The sequence below is a fragment of the Lupinus angustifolius genome, chromosome LG05 (genome assembly GCF_001865875.1).
Source record: "Lupinus angustifolius cultivar Tanjil chromosome LG05, LupAngTanjil_v1.0, whole genome shotgun sequence".
NCBI classification, from domain to species: Eukaryota; Viridiplantae; Streptophyta; class Magnoliopsida; order Fabales; family Fabaceae; genus Lupinus; species Lupinus angustifolius.
Genome location: NC_032013.1, coordinates 16042142 through 16056447, shown reverse-complemented (window position 1 = coordinate 16056447; position 14306 = coordinate 16042142). Strand labels below are relative to the sequence as shown.

At 33.5% G+C, this 14306-nt stretch overlaps 1 pseudogene; it reads left to right on the top strand.

The window, feature by feature from the left end:
- On the top strand, positions 2435 to 5533 carry LOC109347021 (annotated as a pseudogene).

Sequence of the window (14306 nt, the reverse complement as noted above, 5' to 3'; positions counted from 1 at the left end):
ATCTTATGAAAAAATATACTGGAGGTAGAGAGATTGTTCGTCCTGACATCACTCAATTTGCAACAAAGTTCTTGCAACTTCAAGCAATTGTGAATCAAAAGCAAGGCCTGAAACAAATGTTCAACTCCGAAGAATTCAAAAAATCTAAATTTTACAAACAAAAGAATGGGCCAACACTTGAAGCAGGGAAGATTATTTTGGATCATGAATTCTGGAGTAGGGCTAGTGATATATTAAAAGTTTTCGAGCCTATAGTTAAAGTATTAAGGTTGGTGGATGGTGATACAAAGCCCACAATGGGTTTTCTTTATGAAGCGATTGATCGAGCTAAATAATCAATTCAAAAAAAATTGTCGCTATCATTGTCAATACAATGACATTATAGACAAGAGATGGAAATTCATGCACTCCGATCTTCACTCTACAGGTATGTTAGTAGAATTTATATTTAATTTTATCATAGGATTATTAATTTCATATCTTTCTAATATTTATACTTTAATAAATTTATAGGTTATTTTCTTAACCCGCAATTTCAATATGGAGTTGAACACGGGACTGATGTGTATAAGGAAACATTTGATGGAACTAGTAGTGTCATCATGAAACTTGAAAGAGACATGGATAAACAAATTAAAGCTTTTAATTAGGTTCACATTAAAATTTTGTATTTTGATCTCTTAATTCTTAAATTATAATTTCAGATTATACATTTATATATTGACATATTTTATGTTACATAGTTGCTTCTTTATAGAAATAAGTCAGAGACATTTGGTACACCTCAAGCTCAAGCAGCTTGGTCTAAAATGAATCCAGGTAAAATAATATTTCTCATATTTCATTATACTAGTGCATTTAGAACACTTTTTACGAGCATAATAATTTGTTTATTTTTCTTGTTGAGGTAAATAGATGAATGATGGATGATATTTGGTTCATGCTCTCCTGAACTTAAAAGCATTGCAATTAAAGTTCTCAGCCAAACAACTTCAGCCACAAATTGTGAGAGAAACTTGAGCACATTTAGCTATATTCATACAAAGAAAGGGAATAGACTCACATATAATAGGTTACATAGACTTGTCTAGACATTTTACAATATGAAGTTGAAGATGAGAACTGAAATGAGAAGAAGTCAAGAAGAAATTGAAGCAAGTTTCAATCCTATTAATCTTGACAACATATTTCAGGAAGATGATCCATTGTCTGAGTGGATAGAAGAAAGAGAAAATCCAGCATTAGATGAAGCACAAAATGCAGAGTGGCTTCCTATAATTGACACCGATGATGAAAATGAAAATATGGAAGTTGATAGTGATGATGTTGGTTCTGATGAACATAGTGGTGGTTTAAGCCCACCAAGTGAGGATGGTGGCAATGACGCTTGTAATGTTGAGGGTGGAGAAAGTGATGAGGAAGGTGAGCAAATGCACAATGATCCATATGAGGAGATGTCATTGCATAGGCGTGATCATAACCTAATTGACCTTACAACATCTAGATCGGGTATGGTTCATTCTAGTGATTCATTTAATGATAACAATAGAACTGAGTCGCAATCTAGGAGAGGAAAAAAGAAACAAAATATTACACTTGAAGATGCTTCCTCTTCTAGTCTTGCACAAAGTTTGAGTGATTTTAGCATTGATGAAACATCACAGAGTAGTCAAGGGTACAATCCAATGCATCCAATATATTATCCACATGGTTATTATATACATCCTCAATATGAAAGTGGACAAGTTTTATCTCACCAGTTTTCATTAATGAATTATCAAGAACCTTATTATCAACAATCAAGTTATGGATTTTTTGATTATGTCTTTGGACAAGGACCTACACAAGATGGTAGTCAGTATGATAATGAAGGTTATGCTCCTCCACGCCATTCTAGCATGTGGTAACAAATAACAATTAAAATGTGAGGGTTCTAATGGATTTAATAATTTTCTTAAGGTTCTTCAAGTTACAATTTTATAATATTAGTTGTGATGTTTTATCTTACTTTATTTTGTAAGGACATTATATCATTGGATCTTGGCTTTGCTTCCTAATTAGGTATTTGATGATAATGACAATTGCAATATGTTGTACTCTTCTAAGTAAATGTAATTCACTTTTGTTTATGCAAAAATAAGATAAAATGTTTTCTTTTAATTGCAAAATTATGTTATTTTATTACAACTTTATTTTAAATTGTTAATTGTCATTAAACAAAGTCCCATAATGAACAAAAAAAAACCTATACAAAGTGAATAATAATAATAGTTATAGTAATTATACATTATTTTTGTATTTTGTGGATACATTAATTAATCTCACGCCGCAACGGCCGCAATCACATCGCAACGGCCACAATGACCGCAATCACACTAACCGCAATCACGATTTCAACCGCAATTTAAAACACTGCTCATTACATATATTTTACTCGTTAGTTTGTTAGTAGAAATAAGTAAAAGAATATTTCCCAACCATGGATGGTTATGAAGCTACAAAGATTGTTTTTTCAAGGTTCCAAAACATGGACCCTGAAAATGCATCTAAAATCATGGGACTACTGCTGATTCAAGACCATGATGATAAAGAAATGATAAGATTAACATTTGGTCCAGAACCTTTAGTTCACTCAGTGATCTACACCTTCCACTCCTTCATCTCCATTCCCTTTTATTTCAATGCAAAATTCCAATTCTTCTAAGCTTGATAGTATTCCAAACCCATCTTCTGCCCCTGCTTCATCTTCTTGGGAAACTTTATCTAGCTTCAGAACCATGATAATTTGAACACTTCACCATTTTATGTAAATGTGAGGTCTGAACCAACGGACGAGTTTCAACTTCATGATCAGCTTTCTTGTGAAGGGTCACTTCACAGAAGGAGTTTCTTAGTCAATGATGCATGTGTAGGGTATGAGGACCGTAATTCTGGGTTGGGTTGGAAGCCTTGTGTTTATTTTTCAAGAGGGTATAAGAATAAATTTAGCTATGGATTCCTTCATGGAGATTGTTCTGCTGCTGAGGGTGCTTCCATGGTTGGTTCTCCTAGTAAGATTGAGATAATGGATCCGTGTCATGAACTCCTCAAATCTAAGATCATGGCATCTTCATCTTTTCCTTACTCATCAAAGTGCATGAATTTGTTACTGCAGCAACAACAATGATTCCCAAAGGTATGAAGTTATATTCTTTTTTATTTTTTAAGTTTGAATCCTAGTTACCAGGTTCTCTAGTTAACCTTGCATGTAGAATTTGTTGTGAACAATGTGATGGACTCCTCTCAATGTTAGGGATGTCTAAAATTATATGTTTTTAATTTATCTAGTTAAAAAAATAAAACATGTGAACCTTTACAAGTTTTTAGCTGCTACATGCCAAAATTTGGGCCCAATACTGAAGTCTCTAGTAGTGGAGAGAGAGGATCCCTGCCCATGTATATACAATGTACAACATTCCTAGTAACTATGGTTCCAAGGTGGATAGATGATTACTAATCATGAATTATATTATAGGGTTGTAGCTACAGCTCTAATGTTGAAAGAGGATTTGCACAAATTTGGACAATCAAGGTTAGAGAGAAATGATTTTTGTTTGAATAGTGTTGGAATGGTGAACCTAGCTTCAAGGGAGATCTATTTCACATTTCCACCAGATAGCACTTTTAGAGAGGAAGATGTTTCAAATTACTTGAGGTTCTTTTTTGCTTTCTAATAATGAATATGCTTGTGCATGATATGATTCACAAATTATTGAAAGTTTGACTTGCTTTTTGTTTATTGATGTTGTTGAAGTATTTATGGGCCTTTTCAAGATGTGAGGATTCCATATCAGCAAAAGCACATGTTTGGATTTGTTACCTTTGTTAAGCCTTACAAGGAGAAGGGCAAAGTTCTGGACAAGTACATGCAACAAATAGAGTGAAGCGATTATTTGCTTTGTGGTACTCTTCGAGATTGGATGGTAGAGACCCATTTACTTTAGCCCTATATTGTCTTTTCATTTGAGATTTATGTGCTTCTCATGCCAGTTTTCTTTAACATGTGGGTTATCATGTAATCTTCTTAGGAGGGAGAATGTATTACAATACTCAAGATTATCTTTGGAGAAGGACTTTGGAGGAACAAGCTGATTTTCAACAAGCGGTTGAGCTTCAAAGTAAAAGGCTCATGGGTTTACTACTTCATGACATCAAGAAGCACCATCAGGGTGCACTTTCTACGGGAAGTCCAATTCCTTCTTCCACACACTCTCCTAACATATTCAATCAAAATCGAGGTTTTTCTTCATTTCAGAGCAGCTTAGAGAACCCAAATAGTAATATTTATCTTTACCGTTTTAAATGTTGTTTATCTTTAACTTAACTTGAAGCTTTTTCTGGTAATTGGAATAATCTGGTTGAGATTTTAACATTCTTATTTCAAATAGTGGTTCAAGATCTGCTCCTGGTAGCACTGCATCAAGTCCTGTTGATCAGCCGATGCAACAAACAGTTAACATTTCTGTTGGCAAAGAAATGGCAGGCAATGGAGATAATGAAAATACGAATGGCAATGGCAATGGCAAGGAGAGCTCCAATGATTTGCAAGAATGGTATCAAACTTCTTCTCAATTTGAACAAGATGTTAAGGGAATATTAAACACCTTTTTTTGCACCAAATTCCTCTTTTAGTCCATGCTAAATTTTCAATGCATTTATTCATGATTTCCACTTTTATGACTTTTATTGTCTATTAAAAGGTTATATTACTAAATTGGTTGTATGAATAAATTTAGCTTGGAGCATAATCTTCCTGATAGCCCTTTTGCTTCCCCTACAAAAGCTATTGGTGACTACACGGCAACCTTCTCTAATGGACCTAGTGAGGCTTTAAATTTAGATGCCCCAGCTAGTGCCAACTCTAAATTTAATACTAGCAGATTGCTTCCAGCAGCATCTGGTCCTTTAACTGCCAACTTCCCAGGTACCATTCCTAGTCTTGCATCAAACATTTAGCTTTTGTATCCTCATGAATTTCAGTATCCATAATATTTTGCTCATTTATTTCGATTTCGAATTAGGTTCCCTTCTGGCCATGGAACAATTGGAACGTTTGCCAGCACCAATGGAGTGATCGGCATTTAGTTTCCTTAGCTTTTGGGATACTTTTATTGAGTTTTGTTGCATGATGTCTTCAACATGCATAGCACTTTAACTTTTGTTTCATTAAATAAAGTCAATCTGGTCTTAATTTTCTATTTTTTGTTGAATGCTTACAGGGAGACAAGCATTAACCAAACAAACCTTGATATCAAACAAATCTGTAGAGAATCACCAGGACTAAGGCCATCACCATCAATCATTAATAATACTATACTACTTATTACCAATACAAAATGCATATTTAAAGCACTTTCATTAAAGGAAGTTGGACAAGTGGTTTTCCCTTTCCTTTGTTATCATTATGGTACCATTTTCACTTTTCATTTATAGTAAGCTGAGAATATAACAATAGGGTTTAAAATAACAACATTATTAGAGTCAATGTTCAGTAGACTAACAACTATCACTGTAATTTCTTCCCCTTCCCTTTCCTTACTCATATTGGATGGTGTATTAGTGTTAGTGTGTTAGTTCTATGTTGTTAGAGAATGCATGCAGCAAGTGAAGTGGTAAAAGTAGAGTTGTATAATTATAAGGTTGATTCAAATCTCTGGTGGAGTAATTTGAAAAGTGGGGAGGGGGAAGTATAATTGTTCATTCTTAGTTTGGGTTAAAGTTCAAAAAGGTGATATCTAGTTCTCCATTGTGCATCTCTATTGTAATGATGCCTGCACTCCTAATTTGTAGTTAAATACACAGATATCACCCACTCCTAGATTTAGAATTATTAAGAAAAAGTTATAGAATATTGGTATTCTTCAACTAAAAGGTGACAATAGTTAGAAATTCATAATTTCTAATTAAGGTGATCACCATATATTTAATACAATTATATTGGTTTTTTATTTTTGGTTACAAAATATGTGATCTAATTACTGACAACTTATAAGACTTCTAAAACTGATAATAAATATGAATTTAATGAGTGAATACCCAAATAGTTAGCCCAAAGGGGATAATACGAACCCTATAAATTAATACATAAGAAACGGTTATGATCCTCAAGACACAAAATCACAAATAATTTTTACCTCTCCCCATAAGAGAGAAAACGAATGTCACAAAAGGAATTAGAAATTTGGTTGATGAAGGTTAGCATACCAAAACTCTCTCAAAAGATATATCAAATGAGTAGATCATAAAACATGGATTGAGGTATGACATTGTATCCTTGTTTTATATTATGTGTGAGAATCATAATTCATGGGATTTAAGATCCTATAACTGATATTTCACCAATAATAAGGAATTTCCAACAAGTAGCGTAGGTTCTGAATTTTATGATTCTCCATTAAGATTCTTTTTTCCAATTTTGTAGGAACCTTAATTTTAGTTTAGGTTTTTTTATACTTCCGCTATCACATAAGATTGGGAATTAAGGTTTTGAATAGCCTATCAAGAAATACTCCTTTTATTTTATGCTTCTACAACCTTTGTTACATATTTATCATCGCATGTATGTTATTATTTGACCAAATTATGTATAAGATATGCTCTTTATGTTTTAAAATTGATTATACTTGATTCTTGATTTGAAATTATATTGTGGGATTAGATTTGTTAATCATAAAAGTTATCAAATCTGAAGGTTTTAATTTCAAGATTATATTTTTTTATAATGGACCCATATTATTTTTCTTTTGTCTGATAATTATTTTAAATTAATTGATGCAATATGTTGTCAAATTAACCTCTATTGTGGAAATTAATTGAAATTGCACTTATGATTATGAGATTATTTATGCAAATTGTGTTTGGCCCAAAGGAAGACTCAATTTGGCCAAATAATAACATACATGCGATGATAAATATGTAACAATTATAATGTTTTTTCCTGTGAATAATAGTCGGTCCAAAGAAAGACTATTGTTTGATAGAACTAATTGTTAATATTTGATTATACACTGAGAGTACCACTTACAAATTAATTTCTCTATCAAAATGTTAGAAATTGATAGTGTGCTAATAATCTTGTGATGAGTCTATTATGTAAACATGTCTTGTTTTATATATATTATGTGACTTGTTTGTTTAAACATGAACGTTTTATTAATTCTTTGTTCTGTGGATTCAGTGTCTTTTTCATTGCTGCAAATATTTTTGCTCAAATTAATAACATCTCATTGCTGAATGAGACAAAATTTAAGATCTAGAAGGAAACCGTGTAAATTATTCTCGGCTGTATAGATTTAGATCTAACACTTCATATGGAGAAACTCATTTCTACTGCGGAAAACCTCAATGAAGCTAAAATTGAGAAATGTGAACGCTCTAACCGAATGTACCTGATGATCATGAAACACTCTACTCTAGATGCGTTTCGGGGCTCTATCTCTAACGGTCAAAGTGCGAGGAAGTTCCTTAAAAAAATAGAACAATTCTTTGCCAAAAATGAAAAGGCGGAGACATATAGTCTTTTGGCTAAACTCATCTCCATGAAGTATAAAGACAAAGTGAATATAAAGGAGTACATTATGGAGATGTCTAATCTCACATCAAAACTCAAGTCACTTAAGTTAGAGATTGGTGATGACTTGCTCGTGCACTTGGTTTTCATCTCTCTTCCTACACACTTTGGGCAATTCAAAGTGAGTTATAATACTTAGAAGGAAAATGGTTCTCAACGAGCTTATATCTCATTGTGTGCAAGAGGAAGAGTTGCTACAAAGAGATATGATTGAAAGTGCTCACTTGGCTATGACCCCTCAAAATAAGAAAAGAAAGAGCAATAAGGGTATTGTGAAAGGGCCTTCTCAACAAAAGAAATTGAAAAGTGATGAGGAATTTACCTGTTAGTTTTGTAAGAAGCAATGAAACATGAAGAAATAGTGTCCTAAATATGCCACATACGTGTTAAGAAGGGTAAATTTCTCACTCGTGATTGTTCTGAAATTAATTTAGCTTTTGTATCAAATGATACTTGGTGGGTGGATTCTGATGCTACTACTCACATAAGTATCACTATGCAGGGTTGCCTATGATGCCGACAGCCAAGTGATGATGAAAGATTCATCTTTATGGGCGATGGCAAAATGGTTGCAGTTAAGGCTATTGGAACATTTAGATTATGTTTAAGAACTGGTTTTCATTTGAATTTATTTGAGACATTTTTTGTATCGTCTTTTAGGCGAAATTTAATTAGTATTTCCAGCTTGGACAAATTTGGTTTTTCTTGTTCTTTTGGAAATTGCAGTTGAGGCTATTGGAACATTTAGATTATGTTTAAGAATTGGTTTTCATTTAGATTTATTTGAGCATTTGTTGTACCGTCTTTTAGGCGGAATTTAATTAGTGTTTCCAGCTTGGACAAATTTGGTTTTTCTTGTTCTTTTGGAAATAATAAAGTTAGTTTCTATCAAAATTCAAATATTGTTGGTTCTGGTTCTTTAATTGATAATCTATATATGCTCGATGTTTCTAGTTCCAATAATGAAATACTACAAACAAATTCATGTGGTACAAAATGAAAATTAAAAGAGAATTTAGCCATCTTATGGCATAAGCGTTTAGGTCATATATCTAAACAAAGAATACAAAGACTTGAGTCAGATGAAATTCTTGACCCTTTAGATTTATCAGACTTTGAAGTGTATGTTGAGTACATAATGGGAAAACAAACAAACAAAATGAAATTAGGTGCCGAAAGAGCTAAAGATGTCTTAGAACTAATACATACGGATATATGTGGTCCTTTCCTTATGACTTCCTGGAATGAACAATATTATTTATCATGTTCATAGACGCTTACTCTAGGTACAACTACCTATATCTTATACATGAGAAGTCCAAATCCTTGGATATTTTCAAGTCTTTCAAGGCTGAAGTTGAACTTCAACTTGGAAAGAGAATTAAGGTTGTTAAATCTGATCGTGATGGTGAATACTATGCCAAATATGATGGATCAAGAGAACAACATCCATGACTATTTGCACTTTTCCTCAGAGAATGTGGAATTGTTCCACAGTACACCACGTTAGGCAAACCTAACATGAATGGTGTTGCTGAGCGACGAAACCAAACTCTTAAGAATATGGTGAGAAGTATGATTAGTCATTCTTCCTTACCAGAGTCTCTTTGGGAGGAAAGCTTTAAAGACCACAGTTTACATCCTTAATAGGGTGCCAAGTAAAGTAGTTAACAAAATCCTATATGAGCTTTGGACTAATAAAAGTCCAAGCTTAAAACACTTGCACATTTGGGGTTCTCCAGATGAGACGCGACCTTATATGCCACATGAAAGAAAAATGAACTCAAGAACAATTAGCTGCTATTTTGTTGGCTATACTGAACGCTCTCGGTGTTATAAATTTTATGATCCAACTTCAAGACTTTTTTTTGAGATGGTAAATGCAAAATTTCTTGAGGAAGTTGATTTTGGGAAGGAAGAGAACATAAGGAATGTTGTCTTTGAGGAAGAACCTGTCACTAATGGTGAAAAATTGCTTGTGCCTATTACAATTCAAGTAATAACTTCGGTAATAGAAGATAATGCTCAGAATATTGTTTTTGACAGTATTCCAGAATAAGATAATAATGATGGTCTCCCTCAAGTACCTATAGAACAAATTCAACAACCTAAAGAAGTAGAAGTGCCATTAAGGAGATCCACTAGAGAGAGGAGAATTGCAATTCCTGATGATTATATTGTATTTCTTCAAGAACATGAGGATGACATCTGGTTAATAGAAGATGATCCATTGAACTTCTGTCAAGTCATGAAAAGTTCTAACTCTCAAAAGTGGATCGATGCCATGAAGGATGAGATGAAGTCTATGCATGATAATGATGTTTGGGATCTTGTCGAATTACCTGAAGGTGCAAAACCTATTGCATGCAAATGGATATTTAAAACCAAGAGGGATTCGAATGGTAATATCGATAGATGTTAAGATTGCGTTTCTAAATAGTAACATTAAAGAAACGATCTATGTGATGCAACCAGAAAACTTTGTGTCAGTTGACTCAAAGTAAATGGTATGCAAATTAAAGAAATCCATCTATGCCTTAAACAAGTTTCATCAAGTTATTACCTCGTATGGTTTTGAGGCAAACAAAGTTGACGATTGTGTGTACCATAGGTTCAGTGGGAGAAAATTTATATTCCTCGTATTATATGTTGATGATATACTGCTTGCAAGCAGTGATATGGGACTATTGCATGAGACCAAGAGATTTCTAATGAAGAATTTCGAAATGAAAGATCTTGGGGAATCTTCTTTTGTATTAGGTATTCATATACTGAGAGATCGCTCTCAAGGTATCCTAAGGTTGTCACAAGAAAGCTATATAGATAAAATCCTTGATAGATTTGGCATGAAAGACAGTAAACTAGGGGATACCCCTATAGCTAAGGGAGACAAGTGTAGTCTTGAATAATGTCCCAAAATGACTTTGAAAGATACGAGATGCAAAAGATTCCTTATGCATCTACAGTAGGAAGTCTAATGTATGCTCAATTTTGTACACGTCCTGACATACCGTTTGACGTGGGAGTTTTAGGAAGATATTTGAGTAATCTTGGAATACATCATTGGAAGGCAATCAAATATGTTATGTGTTACTTGAAGAGAATAAAGGAGTACATGCTCACTTATAGGAGGTATGAGAATTTAGAGATCATTGGATACTCTTGCACGTATGGAATGAGGCTTAGTCGAATTCCCTTCCTATTGGAACTAGCTTTGGCTATGGAAATAAACACTTCAGATTTTACCTTGGATAATCTTTCCTTGCTAGTTGAGAATTCTCATAGTTTCTTGGTTGAACCAAGATCATTTTTTATCAAGGTTCTTATTCCTTGTGGCGAAACTCATTAGGCTTATCAAGCAATCAAGCTTGTGGTGCCTTCACCCTTCTACCTTCTCCAAGTTCTTTTATCCTCACATACAATCCTATACCCCACAACCAAAATTCTACAATCACCTAACCAAATTCATCATCTACAAATCCATTCCATCAACCATAACTCTCGGCCAAATAACATTCCTTACACAACAAATCACCTTTTACATTCCCAACTCATAAGCCACAACCAAACCCCCTTCCAATCACCAAACCAACACACATCCGCCAAATCCAACAAACGACTAAAATTAAAATCAAGAAAAGCCCAAAACAAAATTTCAAATTACCAATACCATTATCTCATCAAAAGGCTTACCTCCAAGAACGATCGACAATCAAATTCAGAGTCCTCTTAAAATGGATTCTATCACACGGTCATATTCTGATGTTGGCTTGGTCAAATGTTCCATCTCCTTGGTCATGGTCCATCGTCTCTGTCAGATTTATATGATCAGATCCTAATGTTGTGTTGTTCAGATTTCTTCGGTCATGATTCATTCCCTCGGGCATAGTGGGCAACTTTTCTCAGTCAGCACGGCTAAGTCCCTCGGTCATGATGATGTTATTGGCTCGGCTAGTGGTGCTAGTCTTCCCGGTCATGTTGGTGTGAATTCCTAGGCCAGTGACGCCATGTGTCTCGGTTATGTTTGCATTGATGCATGAGTCACGGAGGTTGGTGCTGGAATCCTCAATCATGATATGGTGCATGGCTCGGTCATGATGGTGAACTTGGTGCATCACCAAGTTGCATATATTTTGGCCTAATTTGATTATGTCTGGTGCATTGGTTGGTTGATTTTCATCATGAGTTAATAAAAAGAACAAAGCAAAAGTGAGTTTAATTCTAATTGATCTCTTTGCCTGTCTCCTTTTATCACGTGTGTTTTCTAAAGTAAATTTACGTCACTAGGGCACCTTGACTAAAATTTGTGCCTTTTAAATTAATTATCAAATTAGTGTAATTTTTAGGGAGTCACCAATAGGGGTGACATTTTTCATGAAACTCGACAATGAAATAGATGAGTTTCATATTTTTTTCTTACTTTAAGTCAAATTAGTCAACTAGAGTTTAGAGTTTAGGTTATAATGTTTTTTTAATATAACTCATCATTTCTACTGTCAACTTTCAAATTCTTTTACAATGCTAAAATTTGCAATGGGATTGGAAAGTGTATTAAAATTATAATTTTTTTATACATTTGCTAATGACATTGGCGAATTTTGTTAGTTTTTATTTTAATTTTTTATAGACTTGCGAATGAGATTAGCGAGTTTTATAACTTTTTTAAGATTACACTAAAGTCTCCAATGAGGTTGGAGATTTTTGTAAAAAATTTAATCTACTTGTCAATCCTATTGGCCAGCTTAGTATTCATAAAATATAATTTCATTTAACAATAAACATTCAATATTCATTTACTTTAATAAAAATACTATTGAAAAATAAAATATACATATTCGTAATTTATTAAAATCCCAAAATTTTAATGATGTCTATATGATGAAGTGTAGTACACAAGTGACTTACTCCTTCTTAGTGGTTGAACTCTTAATTCACTCCACTACCTATTGCATTCTTCCGCTACCATGTGTTGCCAATTGTAAATGTTCATCCTCCTCTTCATCCCAGTCATCATGATCCTCTACTAAAACCATGTCATCATTATGTTGTCTACCAAAAATATTGGTTGGTGACATAGTAGGACAATAATATTGTTGAGAATTGTATACAAATAGTGATGTACTTGAAGTAGCAGCAAATGTTGATGGTAATGAGATGTGAGAACTTGATGCCAAATGAGTCAATGAATAATTATATAATTATGACAAACTTCCTAACTCATATGATTGTTGTTATTGATGAGTAGTTGATGGAGTATATGCCTGATGATGAGTACCAGCTTGAGTTTGTTGTAGAGACTCAATTTCAGACATATAAAAATATTATGAAGGAGGAGCTTCATAATAGTTGGTAGAGAATGTTGTAGCGTTTAGTTCAACCAATGCACTCATCACTTCACGTCAAGATGAGTAGACTCATATAATGATTGTATGTGATTTACTAAAGCAGTTGGTGGAGCACCCTGATCAAAAATTGTTTTTTGTGAAATTGTACTGAAAAAATGTAAGACAAAATTAGGAATAGATAATATAATTAAATAGAAAAATTTAATTAGTAGAAAATAAAATCTTATTGTTCCAACAAAATATGCTTTATCTCGAGAGATATATCTTCTTGTGCTTTGTAAGTACCATCACATATCCTACAAGTATTGACACGAAGGCTTAGTGTCGGGAAGACCATCGACCATATAGTTTTCACTATCATTCCAGATTGCATACCACGAACCGTGCTTCTATGACTAGTTGTAGTCACTTTTGCCACACAAGTCTACCTTGTGGAGCTTATCAAAGTTTGGTGGTTTTCTGGGATTTGTTTCGACATGCTAAATTTCCTCATCCCCCGATCAAAAACTTGCCATTCCACAGTTGTGATGAAAATGAATGGTACACATGATCAACATAACTATGAGACATGTCCCATGCTATTCACGATCTTGTACGTGGTCTAGAAAACTAATGAAAGAAGTTAATAAATTTGATAAGAAATTTAAAAATAAATAAATAATAATAATTTAGATATAAAATTTACTTAATCCATACACAGACGGTCTAACATTGCATGTATGATATTGGTTGCATGTCCAAGAATGTTGGCCATGATCAAAAGTTGTGACCATTTGTTATTAATCATATAAGTTAGTAAATATATTTGAATAAAATTAGTAATTAAACATTTACATATTTTTATTAGTAAAATAAATATATACCTTCCGACCAATGGAAAAAATAGTAAAGTGTTGTTGTGTTAATGCAATGATTAAAATGTGGTTATATGCTCATGATTGTAGTAATAATAGGTATCTTCTGATCTCTTTTTGGTTTCTGATTGTTGTCGTACGACAAAGTATCTGATAAAGACTAGCCAACACAATTGAATCCCACTTATATTGAAATGTCCCTCATAAGTCCTCGAGCAAGGGCATATGCATCTGATGGAATCATGACTCTAATATATCTGGCATGAGAAATCTCCCGATCATTCTCATATTAAATACCATAGCATGTTGTTGAATAACAACTTGGCTAAAATTATTTTTGGAGTTCACAAAATGTATTCCCAAGCCAAGTGAGCTTAACTTTTTGCCCAATTATTTCCCGATCTATTGGAACAACACCCAACCAATAGAGGCAAACTTCCTTCCAATCTATACTTGTCAATGGGAATGCCAACAAACGGAGGCACTCTCCACATGGGA